We start from the raw sequence: 17614 nt of genomic DNA, 5'->3' as shown, positions 1-17614 counted from the left end.
TATGCTGCTTACAAGAGACATACTTCAGATTCAAAGACACTTTAGAGTCAAGTAAATTTAAAGTGAAAGGATAGAAAAAGATGTACAATGCAAACAACAACCAAAAGACAGCTAGAGTGGCTATATTCTTAGCAGATATAAGATATTAAGAAAAAAATCATTACTAGAAACAAAGAAGGACATTTTATAATAAAAGGGTCAATTCATTAAAAATTATGGATGAACTATATAAACATATATATCCCTAACAACAATGCCTCAAAATATATGAAGCAGAAACTTACAGAATTGAAAGGAGAAACAGACAAACATAGTTGGAGACTTATATGCCTCACTTTCAATAACGGATAGAACCAGACAGAAGACCAACAAGAAAATAAAAGACTTGAACACTACAAACTAACTAGACCTAACAGATAGCTACAGAATACTCCAGGAGAGCAGAACACACTTTCTTCTCAAGTGCACATGGGTAATTCTCCAATATAGACCATATGTTAAGCCATAAAACAAGTCTCAACACATTTAAAAGAAATCAAGTCATATGAAGTATGTTCTCCAACCATAATGGAATGAAACTCGACATTAAAAACAGAAGAAAATTTGGAAAAGTAACAAATATGTGGAAATTAAGCAATAAACTCCTAAATATTCATTAGATCAAAGAAGAAATCACATGAGAAATTATAAAATATGTTGAGATGAAAACAAAAACACAACACAGTAAAACTGGTGGGATGAAGTGGAAGCAGTGTTTAAAGGGAAGTTTATAGCTATATATGCCTACTTTAAAAGATATCAAATCAATAACCTAACCATCCATCCTAAGGAAGCAGAAAAAGAGCAAATTAAACCCAAAGCAGACAGAAGGAAGGAAATAATAAAGATTACAGCAGAAATGAAACAGAATATTTTTAAAAAATAAAGAAAAATCAATGAAACCAAAAATTGGTTCTTTGAAAATATCAATAAATAGACAAACCTTTAGCTAGCTACTGACCAAAAAAAAAAAAAGACAAATTACAAGCATACCTTGTTTTATTGAGCTTCGCAGTTACTGTGTTTTTTTTTAACAAACTGAAGGTTTGTGTGACCCTGCATCAAGCAAGTCTATCAGCACCATTTTTTTAATAGCATTTACTCACTTTGTGTCTGTGTGTCACATTTTGGTAATTCTTACAACATTTCAAACTTTTTCATCATTATTACATTTGTTATGGTGATCAGTGATCAGTCATCTTTGATGTTACTATTGTAACTGTTTGGGGGCACCACAAGCCATGCTCACATAAGATGGTGAACTTAATAAATATTGTGTGTTCTGACAGCTCCATTGACTGATTGTTCTCCCACCTCTCTCCCTCTTCTCAGGTCTCCCTATTCCCTAAGACACAGCAATATTGAAATTAGGCCAATTAATAACCCTACAGTGGCCTCTAAGTGTTCAAGTGAGAGGGAGAGTAAATCGATGCGGCAAGCTTCACCGTTGTCTTGTTTTAAGAGTTGTCACAGTCACCCCAACCTTCAGCATCCACCACCCTGATCAGTCAGCAGTCGTCCACACTGAGGCAAGACCCTCCACCAGCAAAAAGATTACAACTTGATGAAGCCTCAGATGATGGTCAGCATTTTTTAATAATAGAGTTTTTTAAACTAAAGTATGGACACTGTTTTTAAGGCACAATGCTGTTGCACACTTAATGGACTTCAGAATAGTGTAAACATAACTTTTATATGCACTGGGAAACCAAAAAGTTCATGTGACTCACTTTATTGTGGTGGTCTGGAACCAAACCTAAAATATCTCAAGGTGTATTACAATCATGAATGAAAACGGTTTTAATACTGGCTTTATAATAGGAAACAAAAAATTATAAGGAAAGCGTACAACTGAATGGCAACGAATTAAGAAATCTAAAAGAAATGGACAAACTCCTAGGAAAAAAACCAAACTACCAGAACTGATTCAAGAAGACACAGGAGGTCTTCCCTGGTGGCGCAGTGGTTGAGAGTCCGCCTGCCGATGCAGGGGACACAGGTTCGTGCCGCTGTCCGGCAAGATCCCACGTGCCGCGGAGCAGCTGGGCCCCTGAGCCATGGCCGCTGAGCCTGCGCGTCCGGAGCCTGTGCTCCGCAACGGGAGAGGCCGTGACAGTGAGAGGCCCTCGTACCGCAAAAAAAAAAAAAAGACACAGGAAATCTTGAATAGATCGATAACAAGAGATTGAGTAAGTAATGAAAAAACTCCCCACAAGGAAAGCCAGGACTAGATGGCTTCTCTGGTAAAATCTACCTTTAAACCAAACGTTTAAAGAATTGACACCAATCCTTCTCAAACACACGAAAATAAAACTACAGATAAATATCCCTTACGAATAAAGTCACAAAAATCCTTTCTGTATCTTGTGTGTGTATTTTCAGAAGACATACCATCTAGATCCCTTTGTCCTCCTCAGGAACTGATTATTCTTCAGACCTGCTGCACAGCCACATTCCTTGCATCTCCCTGCACAATCATCATTTTCTCCTGTACTAAATCCTGTTTCCTGGATCCCTCCTTTTTTTGATTTACCCAATCGTTCCGATAGAGCCCATGTACTCTACTAACTTCCTGAGATACAGTACATTTGAAGTAAATATTCTAACCACCTCATGTTTCATACTTTTAGCCTACTCCCACATTTGACAGCTTGGGAAGGTACAGAATTAGTAGTCTGGAAATAACTTTCCTTCAGGATTCTGAGGCATTATTTCATTATTGATTGAAATAATATTAATAATATTAATATTAATAATATTAATAATAATCCAATGTTACTGATTCCTAATCTTTTATATGCTCCATAACCAAAAGCTTTCAGGATCTTCCCTTTATTTCTGGTGTCTGAAATTCCATCATGATGTACTTTGGTATGGTTCTTTTTTTTTTTTCCAGTCACCATGCTGTGCATGCTATAAGTCCTTTTCATGTGGAAACTCAAGATTTTTGTTCAATTATTTAAAAATAATTGCTTCCATCCATTTCCTCCCATTCTGTAATTCTGATTTTTCACATGTTGAACTTGCCAAGAGTGATCCTCTAATTTTATCTTCTCCTACTTTACATCTCTTTTGTCTTACTTTGTGGAAGATATTCTCAATTTTATCTTCTAAACTTCAACTAGAAATTTAACATCCTAAATTTCTAACTCTTCTATTAAGTATTCCATATTCTAAATGTCTAAGAAAGAGATTGTCTTTTTTTTTCTGAGGACTGCTTTTTTATAGTATCCTTTCTTATTTCAAAGATACAATTATCCCCTTACTTGCAAAGATATCAGTAACTTTTTAAAGTTTTCTTTTAAACCTTAAATAGAAAGTTTTAAAACTTAATAGAAAGTTTCTGTTTCCTTCTTCTCTTTCTTACTGTGGTTATCCTAAAATGTTTAATGATCCTTAATCTCATATTTTAAAATGAAACACCTAAAAGTTGTCTAGTTGATGAACCTAGAGATTATCATACTAAGTGAAGTAAATCAGAGAAGGACAAATACCATATGACATCACTTATATGGGGAATCTAAAATATGATACAAATGAACTTATTTACAAAATACAAACAGTCCCATAAACACAGAAAACAAACTTATGGGTTGCGGCTGGGGTCAGGGGAGGGATAGACTGGGAGTTTGGGATTGGCAGAGGCAGGCTGCTGTGTATGGAATGGATAAACAACAGGGTCTTACTGTGTAGCATGGGGAACTATATCCAGTATCTTGTGATAAACTATAATGGTAAAGAATTTTTTTTTAAAAAGTTGCCTTGAAGTTCTGTGTTAATGGGTAGGTGTCAGTGTGAGATGATCAGCCTGATGATTTCCCTAGTGGATCCTTATCTATTATTATCTGTTGGTCTTTTTTCCTGACAATCAGTTTGCTACAGCAGGATGAATCTTCCAATCTCACATCTGGGGGAAGAAGTCTGATACTTAGTATTCTCAGAACTAGGAGGAGAAAAGAGACTGTGGATGATTCCCAGTTCAACATGTAAATTTCTACTCAATTCTCTGTTTTTGAGTATGACAGACACCCTTAACCTGAGCTTGCCTACTGTTCAAGCACAGAGGTTTTCCCTTTGAATATCAGAAAAGAAACTTCGATAAAGTTTCTTGGCACCATGAGTGTTGTTAACTTGTTATTAACTCTTAGACAATTCTTTCAAGGAACCTGTAGCCACTAAATTCCTGAAGTACCCCAGGGTTCAACAGCATAATTGTAGACCACTCTAGGCCTTCCCCACTGAAAGTAGAAAGTTGAGTAGAAAGTAGAGCTACGAAGTTGTTGCTTTCCAGCTTCCAAAGTTTTACTTCTGTGATCAAATTTCCAGTTTTCTTTGTCCTTGACAGCCTATGATTAAAAAAAAAATTACTATAATTCTAGTAGGGGTTTGATATCAAAGAAAATGGTTATTTAATCCACCATGTTTAAAAAGATATTCATCTCATCAGTTTTGATGTGTCATGTCTTCACTGTTGTTCCTTTTTAAATAGTATGAAATTTAGGCTCAAGTTCCAGTAGGATACAGAGTTTTAATCGTCCAAGTAGTTACGATCATTTTGGCTTTAACATCTAGCTTTTCTATACTGTAGTCAAAAAATATTGACCTATATAATTTCTCTTATTAAAATTTCAAATTCTCAAGCCCAAGACATTTAAAAAATTTTTTTTAATTCACATAAATTGGAAAAAAAATGTGTATTTCTTTACTGGGAACAAAGTTTGACATACACCTATTAAATAAAGCATATTGTTATTCGAATCTTTATAGCCTTTTTGTTTACTTGATCTATTAAAATCTGAGAGTTAGTCTCCTGAAAAGACTGATGTTACCAATTTCTCTAAAGAAACTCTACTTCATATGTTTCAGTGCTCTGAGTTCATCACACAAAAGCTCAAGCCTAATATTGCTTAGTGGTCCTAATTTTTTATTAATTAAAAAATTCCTTTTTCTCATTCAAAGGTTTTGGCCTAGAAAAGTTTTAGCCTTTGCTTGATATGAATGAAACTTGCAAGTTTTAGTTATCATTTTTGCCATTTCTTTATTTCAAACATTTGTTATTTTTACTTAGATAAAACTTTTATAAAACCACATATCAAGAATTTTTAATTCAATTTGTAAAAGGGGAGGAGAGTGGGAAAGAAATCAATTCCAATTAATTTAAGAAAAAGTTGTTAGAAGGGTACTGGGTAATCAAATTTGACAGGAAAGTTGGTGAATAAGGCTTGGAAAATGAGATAAACCAGGAGATGATTAGGCGAGCAACGTCACACCAAAGGACACCTACTTAGGAAGCCATTTGTATCACTGTTAATGGCAATGCCACCATTAAGACATTCAGTTTCACTGCATAAGACTTTTGTTTCCACCACAGCCGCTGACGGTTACCTCTATCTCCTCCTTTACTGTATGAGCTGTTTCAGTTGGATCAATATATATGGAATAGTCAATTTGGTTTCCTAGTTTCCAACCCATTTAAACTGTTGCCTCTCCTTATTTATGCAGTGATTTTTCATGGCTTTTCAGCGTGCAGAGACCCATGGCAGCGAACACAGGTGAGGATAGGTCTATTTCCAGTAAGTCTGCAGCCACAAAAAAGTATAAATAGGGAACTATTTAAGAAAGAGGTTAGGGCAGGGCTTTCAAGCAAGCTTCCTATTCCCAAACCACCAGTTCATCCAATAATCAAGGAACAGTAGATTGTTCTGCTGTCATCTATTCTCACCCACTCTATCTACATAGAAACCCCAAATTTCAGAGAGGTGGATGAAATCTTTTTCCCACCCATGGTAGGGGGCAACCTATTCTCTTTTGCTTTAGCTGATTTGCTTCCACAGGTAACTTGGATGGAGTCAAATGTACCTCCCTATTTTACCATGGTGCCAGAAACCGCACTAACTTCTTTACTAACCAAAGTTAAGTCTATACTAACTGTGAGAGTGGTTAAAATATAAGCTTGTTATAAGACTAACATACTGTCTTAAAACTCCAAGACTCTATTAACTCCTAAACTCTGTTCTATTTACTAACTCTAAAAAAGGCAGAAAAATACTTTTAAAATTATATTACTTTTATAATTTTTTCATATTTTCTAATTCCATTTTAAGAATAATGGTATTCATTGTAAGATAACAGTATATATACATTCAATTTAAGAACTCTTAAAAACTCCAGTAAAGACAAACATATTACATCTTAAATATCCCAGAGGGAACTACATTTTAGGGATCCCCCTCATAAAAGCAGTGTGTTCTCAACTGTCCCCCAATTTTTAAAACAATATCTATTTTTTTTTAAATTTAAACACTGGTAGTCCAGGTATTAATTTTTGTTATCTTTTGTTTTCATACCAACTCCCATACCAATTAGAATGTCTCTTAAACCGTGGCTTAAATGTACTATTATAAGTCCAAACACAGCAATACAATTACAAGCTCTTCTTACTATTCATCTCAAATAGTTTTTTAGTTGAAAGTACTAGCAATTCAGAAAATACCACTATAGCAAAACTTTCTTGGGTTTTACTTAGTTTTCAAATCAAAGGTTTTTTAAAAAGCTCGTAAGTTTTTTTTTATAGGATAAGGCAAATGTACAATAATACCTCAATCGGTATTAATAACTTACTTGCAAACTGTGTCTCCAAGTAAGTTTATTTTCAATACCAGAAGATAATAAAATGGTTCCATTCTTATTTTAACTTTGCACTACAAACTTAGGAGCCACATTTTTCGCCCGTTTTATTTTAAAACTACCTGTTCTTATTCCTAATATACCCTCCCCGCCATTCACCAAGCTGATAACCTCTAACTGACCTTACTCACTTCAATCGCTTCTCTAATCATGTTATATCTGGCTGCTGATCTTTCTCATTTTCCTTCATGTATTTCTGTTCAATGGCCTTTAGTAGAATTCCTTATTTCTAATCCAAACTTTTTTAGATTCCTCCAGCTCAGGCCACAACTTTATAAGCTTTATTTTTCATTACATTCATTTAAAATAGATTCTACTTCAAACAAGGAAAATGCTTGTATTCCACAAGATCCATCTCTGTACTTTTTAACATACCCTCCCCCTAGCTGATACTCCCTACCCTCTCCACCAATCTTTACATAACACTTCTTCAAAATCCAGATTAAAAAGTATTTTTCCCAAGAATCTTTTCCAGTCTTACTGTATACTGTTCATATGATTTTGTGTCAGTCCAGTAATTCAAATATTTCATTATTAAGCACTCTTTAAGTTGTATCTTAGATAATGACCTCTTTGGAGCAGGAACCACATCATTTACTCTATGTATCTGCAGTCTTACCCTAGTGTGGTACTAAATGAATTGTGTATAATAATTAACCCAGTTAAAATAAGTGAAGGTTGGGAGAAATACAACCATGGAAACAAGGTTTTTCTGAATACAAAAAAATTAAATCTCCCAAAACAAAATTCAAATATAACATTCATTTTTTCAAAACAACACAAAAACATAGAACATACCCTTAAATATTTTTTTTTCTACACACAGAAGTCAGGTCTTAAAGCTATAATAACATGCTAATTGTTTTGTTTGTAATATTCTAACTCTAGCCCAAAAAAGCTATTATATAAAGTCTTAATATTTTATAGATAATAAACTTTTTCAATGTCTAATCTAATCAATTTTACTTTGGCCTTCTATACTTCACAAATACAAAACCTACATAATAAAAGTTCACAGATGAGGTTTTATTTCTTCAAGACAACAATTAAAATTCTTGGAGCAAGAGTATATTAAGCAAACTTGGTACAAATTCCAAAAAACAAAACTTCATATAAATACTTTCATTCATAAGCTCAAAAACATTCACAATTCAAACATTAATTAGAAAGTATTTTCATGTCCACTTCTGCACAATTTACAAAACATATTCCTCAAAACTTGGCATACTGGAATGTGATGATACATATTTTCATTGTTATGTACTTTTAACAACTTTATTGTAAGTGATACATATTTCAGAAAAAAATCTTTCTCCCAAAAGCACCAATTGTTACACTACAATAAGGCTTCCAGTGCTCAACAGTTATGAAAAACAATGCTGTAACCATTAATCCCATTTGGAAAAAAATGACTCAAGCACTACAAGAAAAAAATCATGATCAATAATTCCATTGCAGATCCATTTACAAAGTGTCCTTCATGGATTTTAACCATTCAAACTTTTGTGCAACTGTCCTTAAGGGAGCATTCTCATTCTTTACACATAAATGGCAAAATCTTTCTGGTTGAGAGTGGATACTTACCTGTAAACAAAAGTGCACCAATTTATTCCTCCCCCTACAATCACAATCAGAAATACTCAAATACCTTATTAAGTAATCTGAAATGCCTGAAAGCTAACTTACATAATGCCTAGAAGCTACTTAATAAAGACGTTCCAAAAAGCAGCTATATAAGGAGGCAATCCAAGATCTCTCCTACCTACTTCTTGGCTATATGCCTAGAGAATACTGTAATGAAAGCAAGCCAGACAACTATGGTATCTATGGAAGCAATTCAAACCCCTGCATTCTAAACAAATTTTCTGGTCATTAAAACTAACCTCTAAAAAGTTACTATTAATGAAAACTAAGAAATCTCTCTGATGTTGGTATATATCACACTGGAAAAAAAAGGCAGGGCCACAGTACCAACTACTTATCATCTGATTTACCTCCAAATTCATCCAACAATGCCAATGATAGAAAAGAAAGAGACAGATTCAGGCATCAACTCTCACTACCCTTGGAAAGGGCAAATATGCCATAAGCAAGTTCAAGAATAAGCCAAAACTATTTAAGATGATGGAGATCAGAATATGCTTACTTCTTTGAGAAAGAATTAATAAGAAGGGGCACAAGGCACCTTTTTCAGTGAAGAAAATGTTATGTATCTTGATCTGGGTTGAAGTTACCTGGGTATATTTATTTGTGGCATTTCACTGAGTTGTACTCATATAAACGTTGTGCACTTCAATATATGTAAATTATATATAAATAAAACATTTAACAACAAGTCACCAATAATGGTAAAATCTAAAAAGCTTTTCTCAATTCTCATCCTTTTTCATCATTCTCTATCATATTTCTAATCACAGAACACCAATATTCCCTAAACGCAACTCTTTCCCCTTATAAGACCCACAAGGCTTTGTTAGTATTCTGCCAGCATTTTTCTTATTCTGCCTCATATTAATTCACTTAAATGTTAATTCAATATTCATCAAGTGCTCATGTGCAAGACGTGGATTAGGTACCCTCCAGCATTTATCCAACACACACACACACACACACACACACACACACACACACACACGTAGAAACCAAATTCCCTAAGCTGGATTCAAGCCACTCTATTATCTGGTTTCTAATAATGTCTCCTACTTTAATTCCCATCACTTCTTTCTGGGAATGTTCTTCCCCAGCATACTATTTTCTCAACTATCCTTTAAGACTCAGTTCAATTTCTACTTTACCCTTTCTCCATACTTGTATAGAACTTACTGTCTATATCTGCACTGTCCAATCTGTGATTAATGAGCGCTTGAAGTCTGGCTAGTCTGAACTGAGACACGCTTTAAGTATGTAATACACACTGGATTTTGAAGACTTGGTGTGAAAAAAAGAATGGCAAGTATCTCAATGTGTACATGTTGAAATGATAATATTTTGGATATACCAGGTTAAATAAAATGAAGTTAATATTAATTTTACTTATTTCTTTTTATTTTTTAATGTGCCTATGAAAATATTTAAATCACATTGTGGCTCAACATATTCCTACTCGGCAGTGCTGACCTATACAAGCGATTTATAAATGTCCCACAAATTATCTTTTAATATATGGCCTCCACCCAATACGAGTGTAAGAAATTCAATATTAAGCTTTTCTCTTTTTATATATTAAAGATTATTACATTAAGAATTATTAATAATAACTAAACAGTTGATTTAAGTACCTATTTAATTTTAATATCAACTTTAAAGGTTTTTAACAAGGAAGCTTAAGACATTTCAAAGCGTAAAAATATTTTAAAACTTCTGTTTTCATATGGCTATAAACTGAAAATGTCACCTACATTTTACATATATCCATTTTGAGTTAAATGTCTCACCAGAAAGGATAGATAGTAGTATTAAACTCATAGAATTTCTAATCCCAGAGAGTATTAGTTCTTATTAATACTTTTATTATTAAAATGAGTATTTTAATACTTTAAAATATTATTTTTTCTAATTAATTATTTTTCATCTTAGTCACTGAGTAAAGAAATAAGCAGCTTCTATTTTGACCAATATCACTGTATCAATGTCCAGCAGCCAAGACAAAGAACCTTTATATGGTGGTATGAATAAACAATGCGGGCAATAAGACACCACTTGAAATAAGGGTATGCAGAAAAACGCTTCTATAATGTTACGTTTCATAAGGAGGAGACAAAACTTACAACTGTATAAGGTAAAAACGTAGATATACAGAAAGAAAGGCTAGGAAGGCAGAATAGAAAGGTCTCATCTGTAGAATCAAGATATGCCTAGGTTGAAACTTGGCTGCTCTACTATTTACTACCTACGTGACCCAAGTGTGAGTTTGTTTTCCTGCATATGAAATGGGAATATATATATATCACAGCATAATTATAAGGAATACATACTAGATGCTTAATTAATGTCAGTCTCATCTCCCTTTCCTTTAATACTAATGATTATATAATGGTGAAAAGATTATCGGTGACTTCCTCCCACTTCCTTTTCCAAACAATTGAAAATATTTTTTCAACAAATATTAAACTTCTAATATTTCATACTCACACCCCCTCCTCATGTGAACTTAAAAGTACTAACTGCCTTTTACAGTTTCTTTTAAAGTTTAAAATTTGTGTTTGTGGTGGGGAAGGTAGGTGGTACAAGAAAAACTTAAAGTGGGAAATAAGTTTAAGACTATACCAGCACAGATATATACAAAACAAAGAGAAGTGTAGAGAGGAAAACAGCAAAAGGAAATGCTGTTTGAGGAAATTCCCCTGACTCAGACTAAGTAATGAAACGATAACATTCTTCTCCTCAATCTAGCTTCTGCTGAAGCCACTCCTCACTCTCATCTGGGGTTTCTGTGTACTTTATATACAAATACACATAGCCACTCACCCGCTTCTCTCTACTAATGGTCACCACCATCCTCATGGTCAAGAATTTAAAGGCGAGTGAAGAAACTGAGGATGTTGTAACGAAGCAAACCAACCCACGGGTTGGGAAAGCCCTTCACTCAAATGCGCTCACTCCCAATGTATTATTATCATCATCATCATTAGCTGACAGCCATAAAAGAGAATGTGTTCCCGAAATATTGACCCTGGTTATAGCTTTAGCTGCTAGAACTGGAGATGCCACACTCTGATGACTGTCTCTTACTTCCTTTGTAGATATGGGCCTCAAAATGGAACGTTAGAAAAAGTATACAACTTCAGATCACTCACAGGTGAAAATTTCACGTTACTGTAGGAAACACAATCAAACAATGATGATAATAATAATAACTATTATTCTAACAGCTAACATTTACTCAGCATTCATTACATATCAGAAAGCTAAGGACTTTACTACATGAATTATGTAATATAAACCTAAATCTCTATGAAGATTTCTTATTGTTAAATCTACTTGCCTAGTGCTCACACAGCTAGATCTTAACCCCACCAGTTTTACTTCAAGGCTTACACTTTTTAAACCTTATCCTCCCATCCTGCACAAACTATTCAACAATAATTAGGAACCATCCCCCTCCCCAGTAATTGGTGTTTTGAAAATACTAGTTATGTTTGACATCTTCCTCAAGAAACTGATGAAAAGATATTATGCTTTCAAGTAAAAGGATAAATACTCTGGAAGAAAGGATAAAAATGTTCAACCTTCATAAATATTAGATAAATAACTGATATAATACAGGTAAATATGGTTTGTAAACTGAACTTTAATCCCAACACTTTATTAGGGGCTTTTTAATTTGAAATTGTCCTTTTGACTCACAACATATTTAGTTTCCTGACTTTGTACAAAGTCTTTTAAAAGCTGTATTTTCCCATAGATACAGAGAACAAACGGGGTGGTTGCCAGAATGGGGAGGGGCATGGGCAAAATAGGTGAAAGGAATTAAGAGGTACAGACTTCCAATTTTAAAATAAGTAAGTCATGGGGAGGTAATATAATATACAGCATAAGAAATATGGTCAATAATATTATAATAACTCTGTATGGGGTCTGATGGTTACTAGACTTATCCTGGTGATCATTCCATATGTATTTAAATGTTGATCACTAAGTTGTACACCTGAAACTAAAATAATATTGTATATCAACTATATTTCAATTAAACAAAACTGTATTTTCAATTTCAATGAATGATATACATTCTAAAAAGCTTAATACCTAAAACATTATCACTCTAACCAACTTCACTTCTATCACAGTTTAGACTAACAGAATCATATTTCAAGAAACAAATCACTCAATCCATACTTTAAACAAAGCTACCTACAAAATCACAGTTCCAAGAATCCCAAATGAAATGGGAAGGCTACAGCTTACAGACAGAAGAGGAGTTAGGGCAACCGTTAGTAGAGGTACAAGGGAAATCTCTTAGAAACGCTTATCTTAATACAGTCTCGCTTTCCTTCATCCAAGAGAAGTATGCACTGCTGTTGCTGCTACCCTAGCATTTTTCTCCTCTTCCTCCTCTTGAAATCCTCGATTTTCTCCTCCTGGAAAGTTTATCTCACAGGACTGCTAACATCTCTCAGTAGTCAAAGGATCTTTTATCTTGAATTTAAAGGAACAAAAACATACTAACTCCTCCTAATCACATAAGAGTTCCCAGTAAATTCAGAGAGGATAGTAACTTCACAGTTCAAATTCAGCAGATCTAAGAAAAAATTAAACAGTACAGCAACTGAGGCCCTAGAGAGAATAATAATACACCTTTTTCATGGAGACTCCAGCTATCTGAAGAAAGACCACGAATTGAACTTGGTGTTCTACCTTCTAGGTCTCAAGTGATCTTTATGTTTGGTGTTTTAGTTTAGTTTAGTTTAGTTTTGTTTTGTTTTAAGAGAGGAAAGAAGAGAAATACTTTAGCCAACCAGCAGGGTGAGCTAGTGCTAGAATCAGTTTGATTATTCTCAGTTTTCTCAAAATTCAATGATATAAATGGGTTGCACTATTAAAAGCAGCTATTCCCTCCTAATAAACCTGAATTAAAAGACAACACTTCTAAAACTGCTTCAGTCAGTGCTACACAATTCTGTTCAATATTTACAGATTCTCTATCTACAAAGCAGACATTCTCTATACCAGATGGATTAATAACAAATAAATGTAAAAAAATTAGAGCTTATTTGAATATCTATCCAAAAATTATAGTATCCATCCTTTATTCTCATGTTTTATTTTACAGACTATCAATTTAAAAAATTTTTAAACATTAAAAAAGAACTGCTAAAACTAGTGTTCTTTAAAAATTAGGGCTGGATAATTCAACATTCCAATTTCTGCATTCGGTGCAAGCTATAGTTGCCTTAATATATGTCTGAAAAAGCAGTCATGAGAAAAGCATTCCCACAAGAGTAAGATCCCCTGCTTTCCTTTAGAATCACATTCTGAGAAGTAAGTAACCCTAAAGTAAGTAACCCTAAACACTAGTAATATATTTGGGGTGAGAGAAAGATGAACCTGATCTTTTCTAACAACCAATTTCTTTAAATTTTTTAAATTGCAGGTAACCCCACCACTTCAAGTAACTGTCCTTGAGTCTTTCTTTTCTCCTCCTGTTACCCAATACAGTCTCAATTCAACCACAACAAACTTCTCCCTCTTTTATAACTTGAATGACAAATTAAACCTGCAAAAGGTTTAAGGTCTGCAGGTGACAGACTCACTTCATAATTATTGATACAGAGAATCCAGGAGTAATCTCAATTATCACAAAACCAAAGTATAATTAAATCTACTCACATAGTGTTGAAAATTAAGAAATATATCAACTTTCCTAGAAAAATCAATAATTTAAGTGCACCTTAAAAGACCCATAAAAACTTTAAAACCTAAAGACAAATTACCTGTTTTTTTTAAACGTGATATCTAAAGAAGTTAAAGGTAACTGTGGGATCCCATCATAAATGATTTTACTACTTGTTGAATTTCCTAACAGATGTTACAGATTTACTACTCAGCAGTAGTACTAGTTAGTCTTAACAAGTTGTTTTTAACAGGAGGCAAAGTGGTATGTCCATTTTTCCAACTAAAACACTATTACAAAATGAAATGCACTAGCATCACTGTTTCAAGCCTCTATCTCATTTCCTACCTAATAACTAGTAGAAATGGCAATTACTTCAAACTTTCCAAGAAGTTTATCAAGCTACCTGTTCTGTTTTGTTTTTCAAATCTCTGAGTCGATTGTTTTGGAAACCTCAGAATTCAAAAGCAACATTGCTTTGAAATTATCTGAAATGTCTGGATTTTGTAACTGATTTTGTTTCCCTTTGGAAGTCACTTTAAAAACTAAGTTACCATATCAAGTTAAATAAAAGTTTTATTGTCACAGAATTTCTCATTAATATAATAGTATCTGAGTAACAAGTACTCTCAAGCATACTCCCTTGTTTTGTTTTATAACCATTATTAGTTGCAGATAGTCACCTCCTTATCCCAGCAATGTGACCAATGAAAAGACCAATGGGGTATAAGTTGAGAGACAATTTTCCATCATGCCATTAACTTAATCATCTCTGGCCCTTACTATATTGAAAAAGAGAGAGTAATACTAGTTGTTCTCTAAGATTCCTTCTACACTAAAACTATATGATTCAATAATAATATTTCTGATATTAATATATCTCCTATTCATTAATACAAGAGTGTTCTCTATTAGAAGGAGAAAACGTAAAAGAGGGGAAACATAAATCTGGGAAAAAACAAGGAAAATGAAAGTTTTAAGTAATGTTGAAAAGTTCAAATTCGATTTGAACAGGGATCTAAAGCTACTTATATAAATGTGCTTAAATATCCCTTCAAGTAATTTAATTTGTTAATGTGACCTAGCCAAAACATTAGTTGTTTCCAAATTTTGTACTTCAAATATTACAAATATACCAAGTACGATGTAGATGTAAGTGCAGTATAAGTTTAAACTGTTAGAAATTCTAAAACTTACACCACCATGATTTTAACAGCAACATACATATCACTGCATTAATACTAGTCAAGCCTTCGTGTTTCACCTATTAAAATGTCTAAACTAAACTGTAACTTCTTTATAATTTTTTCTTACAAAAACCTATCGATGTAATATTGCTGCCATCTAGTTCCCTGGATACTTACACATATGACTGAAGGCAAACAGCAGGTTTCCTTTCTTTGAGCAATTTGAGTTGTCTATTTTTTGAAATGCTCTTTTTCTTGTGGGACCAAAACTATGTAACTAAACTACTGCAGAGAGGCAATATATTATTAAGGCAAATCTAATCTATCATCCAGATGCAACAAGCCTGGCATTAGTTAGGACTGGCCAGAATAGATGATGGTGTTTTGGTTATTTCTGTTGAATTTATTAACTTGTATACAAAACAGGACCATCATTCAGGCTCTCAATTGTGTTTCTCTCCTCGTTGAGTACTTCTTAATGACCACACAAAATATGAAGTCTAAACATAAAAGTTTTATAACAACTAAATTTATGTCAATATTACTTAAAACAGTTCAAGAAAAGTTTTCCACTAATGTTGCTAAACCATGGATGGATCCCAACACGAGAGTCGTCTGTGGAAGTCTCGTAACAAGAAACCGTTAGTTCCACCACCTAAGTTTCCAATCACTGAGAAGGGTCTGGGACAACTCATCTTCAGGTTCACGGGAGGAGTGGAGCACACCTGCTTTCCTCTGGCAGAGATTAAGCTCCCAGGGACACAAAGGCCAGGGAATCAGACCTGGAGAAGCAAAAAGCTTTAGCTGGACACCCACCAAGCCCCTGGCAACCCAAACACTTTGAGCGATTTACCTCTTGCTGTTACTTCCCAGGCACCTATCGGCATAAGATCTTGCAAAACAGGGGGAGGGGAGGGCTCTGCGGTCCTGGTCCCACGTTAGGGGAGGGGTGTGTACAGTTAACGCCAGAGCCTACGCTTCTGGCCGAGGCAGAGCAGCCCCAAAGAGAGGGGTTGGTGGCTGCTCTCGGACCGCCCCGTTACTCAGTGCATTGCAATGGCGACCGCAAGGCTCCCCAAGCCGCCTGATCTCGGCCCCTTCCCCCTACTGCTCACTGGCTGCTCAGCTTCATGTGACTAAACAAAACCCCCAAGTCTAGTGCCCAGCTCAGCCCCTTTGTGTCCGCTACCGGATCCTCCGACGCCGCCGTGGAAAAGTCCCCCCCTCCCCACCTCCGCCGAGTCCCGCCCCGCGGCGGCGGCCGCCGCTCACCTCAGGCACCGCCGCCCCCCGCGGCCGCCGCGGCCGCCGCCTCCCCGAACCCGGGTCCCGGACTCCTTGTGTAGCACCAACTCCGCCTCCTCGGCCGCCGCCGCCATCTTAGCCTGTGCGGCAAAATGCGTCCTTTTGGATGGTTGGGACCCAGCCTAGGGCGTAGCTCCCCGGGCCCGAGCGCCGAAGGCCGGGTCCCCAAAGTTCCTCCGCCACCCTCAGTCCCGCCGCCGCCACAACCCAGAGGCCCGAAACCCACACAGGTCCCGGCGAATCCGACCAAATAACCCCTGAAACTCACAGTTTGGTGCCGTGTGCGTCAAACCGGGGCGACGTTGGGAGCGCGCGGCGTCCCCGCGTCACACGCCGCTCTGTACGCTACTCGGCTCCAACGGCCCCCCTCCGCTCCCCGCTTTTCGCCTTCGGCCCCGGTTCCCACGGCGCAGGCGCGCTGCTTTCCCGCCTCTTACCGAGCTGCGGGCCGCGGGGGCGGCCAGCGAGGAGCTCTCCGGCGGCTTCGCGCTGGTGGAGCGTCTGGGCCAATTACACCAAAGGGTGCAGCAGAAACAGTGCACCACTGTTCTCGGGTGCCAGAAACCCAACAAGGTCACCTCCCCCAGCGCTGACCTAATCACTCTCAAGGAGGTTCCCGCCCCAAAGTAGGCACGCTCCAAATATGGTGGTGCCCAAACTCTGCAAGACCCAAACACTTAGGCAAGTCTAGGCCCTTTAAGGTGGAACAGACCCATATTTGATTTCCACAATCACGAGAGGGCCACAGTTCCTTTTCTTTCTACTGTTGAGGAAAACAGCTAAAGGACTCGACATTGCTGGTCACAACTGTAGAGTAATGGCAGAAGAAGGTTTCTGGATCTTAAGGGGACCAATTGTTGGGAGATGCTTGATGGACAAGCAGAGCATCAAGTGTAGCATCTCAGTTAACGGAAAAGCCTACCCTAAAAGGTTCCCTGGGTTTGGTCCAATTTGATTCTGTGAACATACTTTCTCCCTGCATTACTGAATGTGTTGTGGGTCTCCGAATTAAAGTTATGTAAGAAGCACCCGGTATGCTGGTTACCCTTCAAAGAATTAGTAGGTC

At 36.1% G+C, this 17614-nt stretch overlaps 1 protein-coding gene across 13 annotated transcripts in view; it reads right to left on the bottom strand.

The window, feature by feature from the left end:
• The window catches only part of ZNF644 (zinc finger protein 644), a 112568-nt gene extending 95481 nt beyond the window's left edge, over positions 1–17087 (bottom strand). For 4 of the 13 annotated variants that reach the window (XM_060302932.1, XM_070044445.1, XM_070044463.1 and 1 more), the window contains exons 1-2: positions 16817–16867; positions 15421–16025 (exon numbers count right to left, since the gene is read on the bottom strand). The gene's annotated coding sequence lies outside the window, so the exon portion shown is untranslated. The other 9 variants (XM_030868630.2, XM_060302958.1, XM_030868629.2 and 6 more) reach the window with 8 other exon arrangements.
• Between the last annotated feature and the right edge of the window lie 527 nt (positions 17088–17614).

The sequence above is a fragment of the Globicephala melas genome, chromosome 1 (genome assembly GCF_963455315.2).
Source record: "Globicephala melas chromosome 1, mGloMel1.2, whole genome shotgun sequence".
In the NCBI taxonomy this organism is placed as follows: Eukaryota; Metazoa; Chordata; class Mammalia; order Artiodactyla; family Delphinidae; genus Globicephala; species Globicephala melas.
Note: the sequence above shows the minus strand (reverse complement) of the source record. Positions and strands in the feature narration are given on the sequence as shown.